Here is a 14442-nt window from a genome sequence, read left to right on the forward strand (position 1 = left end):
CTTGGCATTGCGAGGGCTGACATTTCGGCAGCGACCGTGACTGGCATCCTCAGAGGTGTAACCCAGAAAACTGGAATTTTCTCTGGGTGTAAAAGTCCAACATGGGTGCCCCATTGCCAATCCAAACACCTCTGTATTCACAGCAGCAGTGAATGCAAAACTACAAATCCCCCTCACGTATGCAAGAATCATAGAGTTGGAAGGGACCTCCAGGGTCATCTAGTCCAGAGGCCCCCAACCTTTTTTTTATCTCAGGGACCGGCCCCAGGGCTGGCCGACGCACCATGGCCCCAGAACCAGGGACCGCCCCCGCGGCGCCTCCTCCCCCGTTTCCTCCTCCCTCCTCTGCCCTGCCCCCTGCAGCCTTGCCACCCGCCCCTGCGCAGCCTCACCACCTCCTGTTTTTACCACTTTAAGGCCACTTTACCATTTTAAGGTCAAGCTCCTTCCAGATCGACATCCCCCTAGCCTTAAAGTGGTATAAGCAGGGGACGACAAGGCTGCGTGGGGGGAGGGGGGGCGGCTATGCGGCCCACTTAGAAACAGGCCATGGACCGGTCCTGGTCCGGGGCCCGGGTGTTGGGGACCCCTGATCTAGTCCAACCCCCTGCACAATGCAGGAAACCCACAAGTACCTACACCAAATTCACAGGATCTTCATCGCTGTCAGATGGCCATCTAGCCTCTGTTTATAAACCTCCAAGGAAGGAGAGCCCACCACCTCCCAAGGAAGCCTGTTTCACTGAGGAATCGTTCTAACGGTCAGGAAGCTTCCTAATGTTGAGCTGAAAACTCTTTTGATTTTTTTTCAAGCCATTGGTTCTGGTCCTAACTTCTGGGGCTACAGCGGACAATTGCACACCGTCCTCCATGTGACAGCCCTTCAAGTACTTGAAGATGGTGATCAGATCACCTCTCAGTCGTCTGTCTCCTCCCCAGGCTAAACATCCCCAGCTCCTTCAACCTTTCCTCATAGGACTTGGTCTCCAGACCCCTCACCATCTTTGTCGCCCTCCCCTAGACCCCTTCCAGCTTGTCTATATCCTTCTTAATTGAGGTGGTAGAAAAGAGCAAGAGTCCAGTAGCACTTTAAAGACTAACTAAATTTGTGGCAGGGCGTGAGCTTTTATGAGTCACTGCTCATTTCTTCAAATACAGCTAGAATATGAGCCCATCTGTCCTTACAGTTGGAGAGCAGAGTGATTTCAGATGCCCAAACAGGTGAGATTGGATTAGGTGTGATATGCGAAGGTATCACTGGAGAGCCAGTTTGGTGTAGTGGTGAAGTGTGCAGACTCTTATCTGGGAGAACCGGGTTTGATTCCCCACTCCTCCACTTGCACCTGCTAGCATGGCCTTGCGTCAGCCATAGCTCGGGCAGAGGTTGTCTCTGAAAGGGCAGCTGCTGGGAGAGCCCTCTCAGCCCCACCCACCTCACAGGGTGTCTGTTGTGGGGGAGGAAGGGAAAGGCGATTGTGAGCTGCTCTGAGACTCTTCGGCATGGAGGGCGGGATATAAATCCAATGTCTTCATCTACCTCACAGGGTGTCTGTTGTGGGGGAGGAAGGTAAAGGAGACTGTGAGCCCCTCTGAGACTCTTCGGAGTGGAGGGCGGGATATAAATCCAATGTCTTCATCTACCTCACAGGGTGTCTGTTGTGGGGGAGGAAGGTAAAGGAGATTGTGAGCCGCTCTGAGACTCTTCGGCGTGGAGGGCGGGATATAAATCCAATGTCTTCATCTACCTCACAGGGTGTCTGTTGTGGGGGAGGAAGGGAAAGGAGACTGTGAGCCGCTCTGAGACTCTTCGGAGTGGAGGGCGGGATATAAATCCAATGTCTTCATCTACCTCACAGGGTGTCTGTTGTGGGGGAGGAAGGTAAAGGAGATTGTGAGCCGCTCTGAGACTCTTCGGCGTGGAGGGCGGGATATAAATCCGATATCTTCTTCTTCTTCTTAGAGATATCACACCTTATCCAATCATGCCTGCTATTGTCATTGAGCATCTGAAATTTAATTTAATTTAATTTTTGGTGACCTTATATCTGTTCTCATCAAGAATTTGGGTGCCCCATTGTACTACTATATGTTCCAGAAGGTTCTTTTCTGCCTGCCAAATAAGGTATTTCACCACAGACTATTCTCTGATTGCTTCAAAAGTAGTTGTGGGTAGCAAATGGACTGCAATGCTTCCCTTATTATTTTCTTTCCAAATTTTATACCCTGCCTCTCCAAACAGCCAGCACCACAAAGAAACTGTTAATAAACACCCCATTTTTACTTATACACACATAGGATAATATGGAACACTTTCATGCATGCCGAATAATGTACTTTCAAAACTCTTTCAATGCACTTTACAATTGGATGTTATTGCGTTGGAACAGCAGCATCCACGCTAAAGTGCACTGAAATTTTTTTTTGAAAGGGTATTATTCAACATGTATGAAAAAACCCATAGTCTGAGCCAAACCTTTGAACTGACATGATTATTTGGAACAAGGTTCTACAGTTCAGGAGTGTCGAACTCATTTGTTATGAGGGCCGGATCTGATATAAATGAGACCTCGTTAGGCTGAGCCAGGCCACGTCGGGCTGGGCCATGCGATTACCTATTTAAGATTAGGTAGCAGAGATATAAACTTTTTAAAGGATACAGACAAACACAACTTAAAAAAAATACCTTACGATAGGAAAAGGCAAGGTCCCCTGTGCAAGCACCAGTCGTTTCCGACTCTGGGGAGACGTTGCTTTCGCAACGTTTTCACGGCAGACTTTTTACGAGGTGCTTTGCCATTGCCTTCCCCAGTCGTTTACACTTTCCCCCCCCCAGCAAGCTGGGGACTCATTTGACCGACCTCGGAAGGATGGAAGGCTGAGTCAACCTCGAACCGGGTACCTGAAAACCCAGCTTCCACCAGGGATCGAACTCAGGTCGTGAGCAGAGCTTAGGACAGCAGTATTGCAGCTTTAACACTCTGCACCACGGGGCTCAATACGTTAAGATAAAACATGCTTAAAACATTAGTACTTGATGGTCTTAAAGGTGCTTTATTTGTATTTCTCCCAGGGATCTAGGGAACTGGGCAAAGGAAGCTCTGGCTCTTTCCCTCTCTCCCCAGGGGACCAGGAGGGAGAGGAGCCTCAACCAATGGAGAAAATTGAGGTTTTGCTCCAGAGCTCTTCCATTGTTCTTCCATTCCAAGAAAAGAGTTCTTCCATTGTTGCATTATTGACTATGACCACCAATAATGTCTTTAGCAACTTTCAAAAACACTCTTCCTCCATTTCCTGTCACCTCCGTTTAGCTTGATGTACCGTGAGGCAAGAAAAATCAACAGTTCCATTTATTCCTAAACCGAACAGGGCATTTCTAGACAATGAATTTTTAAGCCCTCAACATTTCTAGGCGATGAATTTAGGCGCATTTCTAGGCGATGAATTTTTAAGCCTTGCAACTGAGCAAGCCTTGTGTAAAGCAAGTTGAGATGCAGAAGGAAGCAATAGTGAGGGAGAAGGAAACAGACAAGAGCCAGTTGCTCAGGGGACCCGATAGGAGCCCTCCAAGGGCCTGATTCGGCCCCCGGGCCACATGTTTGACACCCCTGTTGTAACCCCCCATCCCAGCACAAAGTTTATGCAGAAAAGAGTTCTTCCATTGTGAGAGCCAATTTGGTGTAGTGGTTAAGTGTGCGGAGTCTTATCTGGGAGAACCGGGTTCGATTCCCCACTCCTCCACTTGCACCTGCTGGCATGGCCTTGGGTCAGCCATAGCTCTGGCAGAGGTTGTCCTTGAAAGGGCAGCTGCTGTGAGAATCCTCTCAGCCCCACCCACCTCACAGGGTGTCTGTTGTGGGGGAGGAAGGTAAAGGAGATTGTGAGCCGCTCTGAGACTCTTCGGAGTGGAGGGCGGGATATAAATCCAATATCTTCTTCTTCTTCTTCTTCATTGTTGCATTATTGATTATGACCACCAATAATGTCTTTAGCAACTTTCAAAAACACTCTTCCTCCATTTCCTGTCACCTCCGTTTAGCTTGATGTACCGTGAGGCAAGAAAAATCAACAGTTCCATTTATTCCTAAACCGATCAGGGCATTTCTAGGCGATGAATTTTTAAGCCCTCAAAAGCTATTCAGTTATTTATCCACTTCAGTAACACAGAAATCTCATTTCCTCAGAAATATTTGTGTCTCGTACCCGGAAAAACAATAATAGCAGCACTTACTCACAAGTAGATGCATAGGGTCTGGCTTCCCGCTTAAAACAAAACCTTTCTAGAAAAAAACACTGCCATTTCAGAGAAGCGTCCTTTTTAGGGAGCAAACAGGAAGCTCTTCCAGCATGCAAATATTCTCCTGAATAAAGAGCTCAGGGAACCGCATATATTTATTGCACTTTAGTTCAGGATCGTTAGCCCACTTGGACTTTTTAATGGAGAGGAGGGAGAGAAATCTTTTGAATAAATAAAGAATAAACATGCTGTACTAGACTTCTTTTCCAAATTTTAAGGGGGTCCACATTAGCCTTGACAGACAAGGCGATAGTCTTTGGATACGATCAGATCCTTTTCTTTCAGCGACAGGATTAACGCCAGCCTTCCATTTACTGGGCCGTAGATCTGCTCTTTTTTGACCTGGGGATTTAATCCTCATGTCGATTGAGGGCTTTCCTTTTCTCCCATCCAATTTAGGCTGCAGTGAAAGCCTGTATTGTTTTAGTTGGGCTTTTTCCTGACTTCATTTGAATGGTATTAAATCATGTTCATATGTTAAGAAGTCAGGTTCAATAAGTCAGCTTTAATTTGCTTAATTTATTGTAAACGGCTTTGAGGAATGAAGAACAGCAGGATAGAAGGATACAAGTGAAGAACCCACAAGGGCTTACAGGGGACATCTCATTTTCCCCTCTCCCGCTATTTTCTCTTCCCCTTCCCCAAAAGCCACTATAGTCTCTCTCTTTCTCCTGCTTCCATCTCTTCTTCTCACCCACCAGCCATCCTACCTCTATCTGCCTCCCAGTCTTCAGCTTTTCCTCCTTCTCTGTCCCTGGCAGCCTCTATCTTGAGAAAACTCTGGCGCAGTTGCCACCCTGTAAGGTAGTTATCCTCCACTGTAGATTTGGGGCTGCCCAAAGACATCCCATGAATTCATGGCAAAGGTGACATTAGAACTACAGATTCATCTGTAGCTTATTTGGCCATGCTGCATTTGCTTCTTCTGCGTAGAAGGCAGGCCTAGGGTTGCCAGCCTCCAGGGGGGACCTGGAGATCTTCTGCAATCACAACTGGGACCCAGGTTACCGAGATCAATGCCCCTGGAGAAAAATGACTGCTTTGGAGGGTGGACTCTATATTGCATTGCACCCCACAGAAGTCCCTCCCCTCCCGAAACCCAGGCTTCTCCAGGCTCCACCTCCAAATCTCCAGGAATTTCCCAACACGAAGTTGGCCACCCTAGGCGCTCAGCTTGTTTGTGCCTAGGGCTGCCAATCCCCAGGTGAGGGCAGGGGATCCCCCAGTTTGGAGGTCTTCCCCCTGCTTCAGGGTCATCAGAAAGCGAGGGGTGGGGAGGGAAATGTCTGCTGGGCACTCCATTATTCCAAGTTCCCATAGGGCAGGGGTGGCCAGCGGTAGCTCTCCAGATGTTTTTTGCCTACAACTCCCATCAGCCCCAGCCAGCATGGCCAATGGCTGGGGATGATGGGAATTGTAGGCAAAAAAAATCATCTGGAGCGCTACCCTTGGCCACCCCTGCCATAGGGTATAATGGAAAATTGATCCGTAAGTATCTGGGGCTCTATGGTGGCTGTTTTTTGAGGTAGAGGCACCAAACTGTCAGCATAGCATCTGATGCCTCTCCTCAAATTACCCTCCAGGTTTCAAAAAAAGTGGACTAAAGGGTCCAGTTCTCTGAGCCCCCCAAAAGGGTGCCCCTATCCATTATTCAAAATGGAGGGAAGGCATTTAAAAGGTGCACGGTCCCTTGAAATGTGATGGCCAGAACTCCCTTCAGAGTTCAGTGGTGCTTGTCACACCCTTGCTCCTGGCTCCACCCCCGAAGTCTCCCGGCTCCACCCCCAAAGCCCCCAGATATTTCTTGAGTCGGACTTGGCCACCCTCTTTGCGCCGGAGGTTGCCACACTTCAACCTGACAGTCTTGCCAGCGCCCCTCGATCGCGGGAGAGGCCTCCGAACCGTAAGGCGGCCCAGGGCGGCACCATCTGGAGCCTCAAAAAAGCCAGGTGTCATGCCGGCTTTTCGCTGACGCTCCCACAGGCCGCTTAGAGGCTGGGTTGCAAAGGGGGAAGCGCTGGAATTTCTCCCAGGCACTTTGACCGGCTCCAAGAATGTTGAGCCCCATTCAAGAATCCCACCAGCCATTCATTCGCACGGCTCCCCCAGCGTATTGCTGCAAGCTGGCCTCTTCTCAGGGATGAAGTCACAGCCCAAGACATCTGCTTGCAGTTAGGAGACGAGGGGTTATTTATAGTCTTTTCATTCTCCCCTTGCGGCCACCGAGTGGAAGGCCGGGGTTGGGGGTGGATGGGTGGGATTCATCGGCTCCTGACAGAAACCGTTGCCATGGGTAGGCCGAGGGGCCTTTTGTCTATCCAGGGAGCCGGAGCCGCTCTTTGCAACCCTTCTGGAATTCCTTCCCTCAGTTGCTCTCAGGCTCCCTGTTTCCTGTCAGGAAGGCCTCCCCTCCTCCTACCCAGGAATTTTTCTCACAGTCCCCCCCCCTCCAAAAAAACCCCACCAGCCGCTGTCTTCCAACCCCTCCACAGCCGTGTGAAGCGACTCCTCTAAGCCAACAGCTGGCCAGTCTCTGAAAGAGAAGGCTCCGTGTGGGGTTTCCAGAAGGCCCCTCTCTGGCACGGGGCCGGCCAGCTTGAAATCATGTGAAAATCCCTGCCTTTGATGACCAGAGTATTGGCCGTGCCTGGGATAATTTTGCAGAGCTGTTACACGCTGGCTTTAGTGCACCTGGTTCCGTGCCTGGGACAATTTTGCAGAGCTGTTACACGCTGGCTTCGGTGCGCCTGGTTCCCAGAAGTCACATCGTGCTAGTGTGTGGCGTGCAGCATAGCCACCCCACCCACCTCAGTCCCACAGAGCAAGTTGGTGTGCTGGTGGAATCCACGCTCTCGCACAGTGCTGTGCGGCACAGTGCCAAATAGCAGTTTGGCCACATTTTTATTCTGCCCTTGTTGTGGTTGTTAGGAGCCCCTTGGCGCAGAGTGGTAAAGCTGCAGTACTGCAGTCAAACTCTCTGGTCACGACCTGAGTTCGATCCCGGCAGAAGCTGGGTTCAGGTAGCCGGCTCCAGGTTGACTCAGGTTGGAGAAGAGGAGAAGGATACTGATTGCCCCCAAAGCTCCTTGGAGGGTAGAGTGTGGAGGGGGGGGGGGAGAAGATACCATTTGCCCCATGGCGCAGAGCGGTAAAGCTGCAGCGCTGCAGTCTGAGTTCTCTGCTCACAACCTGAGTTCGATCCCGATGGAAGCTGGGTTCAGGTAGCTGGCTCCAGGTTAACTCATCCTTCCATCCTTCCGAGGTGGGTAAAATGAGTACTCAGCTTGCTGGGGGGGGGGGGAGTATAAATAGCTGGGGAAGGCAATGGCAAACCACCCTGTAAAAAGTCTGCCGTGAAAACGTTGTGAAAGCAATGTTACCCCAGAGTCGAAAACGACTGGTGCTTGCACAGGGGACTACCTTTACCTTTTTTGTTGTTGTTGTTCAGTCGCACAGTCGAGTCGGACTTTTTGCGACCCCATGGACCAAGTCACGCTAGGCCCTCCTGTCTTCCACCATCCTCCAAAGTCCGCTCAAATTCATGTTAGTTACATCAGTTAATGCTGTCCAGTCATCTCATCTTTTGCCGTCCCCTTCTTATTTTGTCTTCTGTCTTTCCCAGCATCAGGGTCTTTTCTCCAGTGAGTGCTCCTTTCTCATTTGGTGGCCCAAGTATTTGAGCTTCAGCTTCAGCATCTGACCTCCCAGGGAACTGTCAGGGTTGATTTCCCTTAGCACTGACTGATTTGATCTTCTTACAGTCCAAGAGACTCTCAAGAGTCTTCTCCAGCACCATAACTCGAAAGCATCTGTTCTTCTGTGCTTGGCCTTCCTTATGGTCCAACTCTCACAGCCATTCATTACTACTGGGAATACCATAGCTTTGACTATATGGACTTTTGTTGGCAGGGTGATGTCTCTCCTTTTTATTATATGGCCTAGGTTTGCCATAGCTGTCCTCCCAAGGAGCAAATGTCTTTTAATTTCATACCAAATAGAGAATTCAGGACTATCTCAGGTCAAGGAAATGACACCAGGCAGGAGTCTGGGGCATCTTCTCCTTGTGTTCCATGGCCTTGATCTGAATTGGACACTGCATGCACAGGCGTTGAGGAGAACTGGCAGCTGGGTTGCCAAACCTCCAGGTGAGGCCTGGAGAGCTCCTGATCTCCAAATGACAGCGATCAGTCCTCCAGGAGAAAACAGCTGCTTTGGAAAGTGGACACAGCATTATAATCCACTGAGGTCCTTCTGCTCCCCAAATCCTGCCCTCTTCAGGCTTCACCCCCAAATCTCCCAGAATTTCCCAATCCTACCAGCAACTCACGTCTGATTGTTACATGGGATGGGGGGGGGGGGGGGTTTCCAGACCTACCTTGTGTACTCAGCAGTATTTGAAGAAGGTAATGCAAAGACAAAAATCCCAGAGCAGGCTGATTGGAAGCAGGCAAGGCTGGAAAGTTAGAACAGGGACTCGTGAAGAGACACAATCAGCAGCTCCCACTAAGAACAAATTAAGTCTGCAATCACATCTTATATGAGAGAAAGGTATCGTTAGGGGAGACAGGATGGAAGCAGCAGGCAAGGACAGAACTTCTGTAGAGATTCAGCAGACAGCCTAACCCTAGCTTTTGAAAGTCTGCAGCAGGGGTGGCCAAACTGTGGCTCAGGAGCCACGTTTGGCTCTTTCACACATATTGTGTGGCCCTCAATGCCCCCACCATCCCATTGACTGGCTTGGAGAAGGCATATGTGTCTTTAAATCACTTCTCCAAGCCAAACCAGTTGGTGGCTTGGAGAATGCATTTGAAGTGAACATTGCTTTCTTTCAACCTTACCCTCCCTCCCCATCTTCCTTCCTTCCTTCCTTCTTTCCTTCCTGCCTGCCTGCCTGCTCTCAAACATCTGACATTCATGTCTTGCAGCTCTCAGACTTCCGACATTTATTCTATGTGGCTCTTACATTAAACACGTTTGGCCAGCCCTGGTCTAGAACATCATTTCTATTATTTCAAACCTGTCCTCACAGCCATAAAGGCAAGAAGGTTGCTTTCTTTCTTCAAAATGGAAATTGTTATGAAAATGCTGGCTAGAAACCAGTGCCTGGTGCTGAACATAAAGCATAAGAAGAGTAATACAAGACATTTCAGCTTGTTGAGCAGGATTGCCAATCTCCATGTGAGCCTGGTAGGGATGCCAGCCTCCAGGCATCGCTACCAGGCATCTGGATCCCCCAGAATTACAACTCTTCTCCAGATTATAGAGATCAGTTCCCCTAGAGAAAATGGAGGGTGAGAAACTCCTGGAGATTTGGGGATGGAGCCTGGGGAGGACAAAGCATCCATTTTCTCCAGTGGAGCTGATCTCCATAGTCCGGAGATGAGCTGTAATCCTGAGAGACCCCCAGGTCCCACCTTGAGGCTGGCATCCCTAGTGGCTATGGTCCTGACCCCAAGCACCCTGTGCTAGGCCTCCCAGCAACTCCCCACACCAGTGATCTCTTACATCCAGGGCTTTTTTTTTTGGAGCAGGAATGCAGTTCCGGCTGGTTTGGCGCTAGGGGGTGTGGCCTACTATGCAAATGAGTTCCTGCTGGGCTTTTTCTACAATAAAAGCCCTGCTTACATCCGCTTTTGTTTGAGAGCCAGTTTGGTGTAGTGGTTAAGTGTACGGACTCTTATCTGGGAGAACCGGGTTTGATTCCCCACTCCTCCACTTGAACCTGCTGGAATGGCCTTGGGTCAGCCATAGCTCTGGCAGAAGTTGTCCTTGAAAGGGCAGCTGCTGTGAGAGCCCTCTCCAGCCCCACCCACCTCACAGGGTGTCTGTTGTGGGGGAGGAAGGTAAAGGAGATTGTGAGCCGCTCTGAGACTCTTTGGAGTGGAGAGCGGGATATAAATCCAATATCATCATCATCATCATCATCATCATCATCATCATCATCATCATCATCATCTTCTTCTTCTTCTTCTTCTTCTTCTTCTTCTTCTTCTTCTTCTTCTTCTTCTTCTTCTTCTTCTTCTTCTTCTTCTTCTTCTTCTTCTTCTTCGTCTCTAAGCTGGAAATCGGAGAGAGGCATCCATATTGTACCAGATAGCACCCCAAAGCCTGCCATTTGCCAGTTTGTAACTTAGGTGTGTTTCATTGGCTAGTTGCAAAGTACAGTTCTACAACCTGCTTAAACATTGGAATTTTTTTATTAGATACATACCTATATATTTTAAGAAGCCAGAAATATGTTATACAGCACTGAGAGGATAAGACACATATGCTCCTAAGTGGAGGTATTGCTATAGCAATCATGAAACCAACCAATATTGTCCTTTTAAGAACGGGAGAGAGTGCTTTGCTTAATAATTAAACACCAAGATGTAATGGTTGCCACTCAAGCCGTCTGAGCCAATCTGGCTTTCCAGCTTCCCACGCATCTTCAATGGTCAGGGACATCTCCAATGTCAGCCTAACTTCTAAAGCAGCGTTTGCAAAAGTTTCCAGCTCTTACAGAGTGTTCTTGTTTCTTAAACAGAGATATTGTTTAGGTCTTCAGGCTGTGTATGCCCCTTAGATGCAATACAAAACCACAGAAAGTGGTATCAGGCATGAAATCATAAGAATCAAATAAATTGTGTTTTTAGAAACTTATGTCAGTGGCCCTTAGGGCTGCTGAGGAAGCTTTTGTCTGGAAAAACTGTTGAAAATGGAGAGCCGGCCAGCAGTGTATCGTGGTTAGAGTCTCAGACCTAGGGGACCTAGGTTTGAATACCCTTTCTGCCGTGGAAGCTCGCTGGTGACTTTTGGCCCATCACCTCTCTCAGGCTATGCAACCTCATAAGGCTGTTGTGAATTTAAGGTGTACAGGGCCTTTTTTGTAGAAAAAGCCCAGCAGGAACTTATTTTCATATTAGGCCATACCCCCTTACATCACCATTGTTTAGCATAGGACTTTTTGTAGAAAAAGCCCAGCAGAAGCTCATTTGCATCTTAGGCCACACCCCCTGGTGCTAAGCCAGCCGGAACTGCGTTCCTGTGCGTTCCTGCTCAAAAAAAAAGGCCCTGAAGGTGCAGGAAGGGAGAACGATGTTGTAAGCTGTTGTGGGTCTAGGGTTGCCAATCCCAAATTGGGGGCAGGGGATCCCCTGGTTTGGAGGTCCTCCTCCTGCTTCAGGGCTATCAGAACACAGGGGCGGGCTTTGAATTAACACTGGGCACTCCATGATACCTTATGCAGACGGGTCCCTAGGTATAACGGAGAATCAGTGGGTATCTGGGGCTCGGGGTGGGGGGACTGGTGTTTGAAGTAGATGTACCAAAATTTCAGAATAGCATCTGTTGCATTTCCTCACACACATACACACCCCTGTTTCAAAAATATTGGACCAAGGGGTCCAATTCTATGAGCATCAAAAGAAGGTGCTCCATCTTTCATTATTTCTAGTGGAGGGAAGGCATTTAAAAGGAGCATGGTCCCTTCAGATTTAATGGCCAGGACTCCCTTCAGAGACCAATCGCGCTTGTCATGCTCTTGCTCCTGGCTCCACCCCCAAAGTCCCCAGATATTTCCTGAGTCAGACCTGGCAAGCCTAGTCTCCAATGGGGAGAAAAGCTGGGGCATAAATAAAAAAGGAAACGAGCCAAAGCCATGAAAGGCTGAGTTGTTCTTCCCTGTAACAAGCAAAAGAGCGACCAATGATGCAAAAAAAAAAGTGCTTCCCACTTTCAATGGTAGAACAAAATAGGAGTCGATTGCACCTTTAAGACCAGCTTAGCTTTATTCAGAACGTAAGCTTTCGTGTGCTCTTAAGCACACTTCATCAGATGAGGAATCCGGCATAGTGAGCAGAGCCATACATAGCTGGTAGGCTGTGGCCCAGAATGAAAAATGGTATGGATTTAAGAACCAATGACAGAACAGTAAGATTATCTGGTAGGCAGTGGTTTAGAATGTAAAATGGTACAAATATAAGATCCAATGACAGAATAGTAAAATTAACAAATTGAGCAAACCTTTGATCTGAGTAGCATGAGCATGCGAAAGCAACAAAACAGTAGTATGTCAAAATGTGAGAGTGTCTGTCAATGTCTCTGTTGCTATAAGCCTGGGCCAAAAGGAAGGAATTTCTATCTGTTTATCTGTTCTCTCCACTTTCAATGGTAGTTCAACACTTGCTGATTCAAGTGAAGATCCTTGGAGTTTAGCTGGATCCAGCATTATCGTTGGAGAAGCAGGTTAATGCAGCTGCAAAAAAACGTTTTCCGCCAACAAAGTGTAGTCCACAAGATAGCCCCCCTTGTGACTAGATTACTGCAATGCATTCTACGTGGATTTCCCCAAGTCATTTTGGAGAATCCAGTTAGTTCAAAATGCTGCAGTTAGGTTATCAGGAGCTAGAAGGAACGTGCTCATCGATCCCATTGTGCAGTCACTCCATTGGCTGCCCGTCAATTATTGGGCTGAATTCAAGGTATTGACTATCACCTACAAAGCCCTTCATGGCTTTGGCCTCTCTTACCCGCAGGACGGCCTCTCTCCCTGCGCTCCTCCGTGCCGACTTCATTCATCCCAGCAGGGCCTTCCGCAGGTACAAGCCTGCAAATGGGCAAAACTGATCACCACGCATACTCGTGCCTTCTCTGTGGTGGCCCCCACCTTGGAGAATGGCCTCCTTGACAAGGTTAGGAAGGCTTCCACTCTCCTTGCTTTCTACAAGCTACACCAAACAGAATTATTCAAGAGGGCTTTCTGCACAGGTAAATAGAACTGTACTATAGTGAAATGGTCAGAAAAGTGCATTGGTAACAGGAAAGGCCAATCCAGTGGCCAAACCCCAGGACGGTGACTTACACCACTGTATTGCTAGCTAACACTGTAAAAATGCTCCAGACTAGGTGGTTTCTACATCACTTAATGTGTCATGTTTAAAACCTCATGGTTTGTATAAGTTCTATTTGACATTTTCGTTTATTTTCAAATTTCTGTAGTCCATACTCTACCGTATTGCTCACTGTCGCTTGTACTTCACTTTCGCTGGGTAATCCTCTGTGAATCTCAGACCGATTTCCCACTAACCTTATGCCGCTCTCATTCTCTTCTTCTCTGCAGGGCTTCCATCGGATTTCACACGATCTGCCCCGGGCTGCAACTCGCTCCGCCTCTTTTGCGCATCAAACAAGATTCTCTAAAAACCAGTTTCTGTTTGCCCTGCGAAAAAGGCGAAGCTAGTTGCAGATAGTGTGAAATCTGACGGATGCCCTGCAGAGAAGAGGAGCGCCAGAGTGGCCTCTGTTTCGGAGAAAGGAAAGGAAAAGGAAAGGTCCCCTGTGCAAGCACCAGTCGTTTATGACTCTGGGGTGACGTTGCTTTCACAATGTTTTCATGGCAGACTTTTTATGGGGTGGTTTGCCATTGCCTTCCCCAGTCCTCTACACTTTCCCCCCAGCAAGCTGGGTATTTGTTTTACCAACCTCGGAAGGATGGAAGGCTGAGTCAACCTCAAGCCGGCTACCTGAAAACCCAGCTTCCGCCGGGGATCGAACTCAGGTCGTGAGCAGAGCTTAGTACTGCAGCTTTAACACTGCGCCATGGGGCTCTTCTCAGAGAAAAGCGGACTATAAATAACAAAAGATAAAGGCAGTCCCCTGCGTAAGCACCAAGTTGTTACTGACCTATGGGGTGACATCATATCATGACATTTTCTTGTTCTTGGCAGACTTTTTGTTACGAGGTGGTTTGCCATTGCCTTTCTCAGTTATCTACACTTTTACCCCCAGCAAGCTGGGTACTCATTTTATTGCCCTCAGAAGAAAGATGGAAGGCTGAGTCAACCTTGAGTCGGCTACCTGAACCCGGCTTCCGCTGGGATTGAACTCAAGTCGCGAAAAGAGCTTGGACTGCAGTACTGCAGCTTTAACACTCTGTGCCACGAGGCTCCTATAAATAACAATGCTAATATAACAGTAATTAAAGGGTAACGTATACTGTATGTATAAATTGCTTCTGGAAACTGTCTGACACAAAACAAACAGATCTTCATAGCCATCAGTGAAAAGCAGAGAACTGAAACTGTCGGACAAAAAATATGAGAAGAAACGAAACTAGGGAACACTTGTTCATCCCTCGGCTCAAGGTTGTCCTAGGTGGAGCCCAGTCA

General features: G+C 48.4%; 1 protein-coding gene across 1 annotated transcript in view; it reads left to right on the top strand.

The window, feature by feature from the left end:
- The first annotated feature begins 320 nt into the window (after positions 1-320).
- TOR2A (torsin family 2 member A) overlaps positions 321-14442 on the top strand; it is a 118258-nt gene continuing 104136 nt past the window's right edge. Inside the window, exon 1 of the mRNA XM_060250431.1 lies at positions 321-328. The gene's annotated coding sequence lies outside the window, so the exon portion shown is untranslated. The remainder of the gene's footprint in view (positions 329-14442) is intronic.

The sequence above is a fragment of the Heteronotia binoei genome, chromosome 12, assembly GCF_032191835.1.
Source record: "Heteronotia binoei isolate CCM8104 ecotype False Entrance Well chromosome 12, APGP_CSIRO_Hbin_v1, whole genome shotgun sequence".
Classification (NCBI taxonomy): domain Eukaryota; kingdom Metazoa; phylum Chordata; class Lepidosauria; order Squamata; family Gekkonidae; genus Heteronotia; species Heteronotia binoei.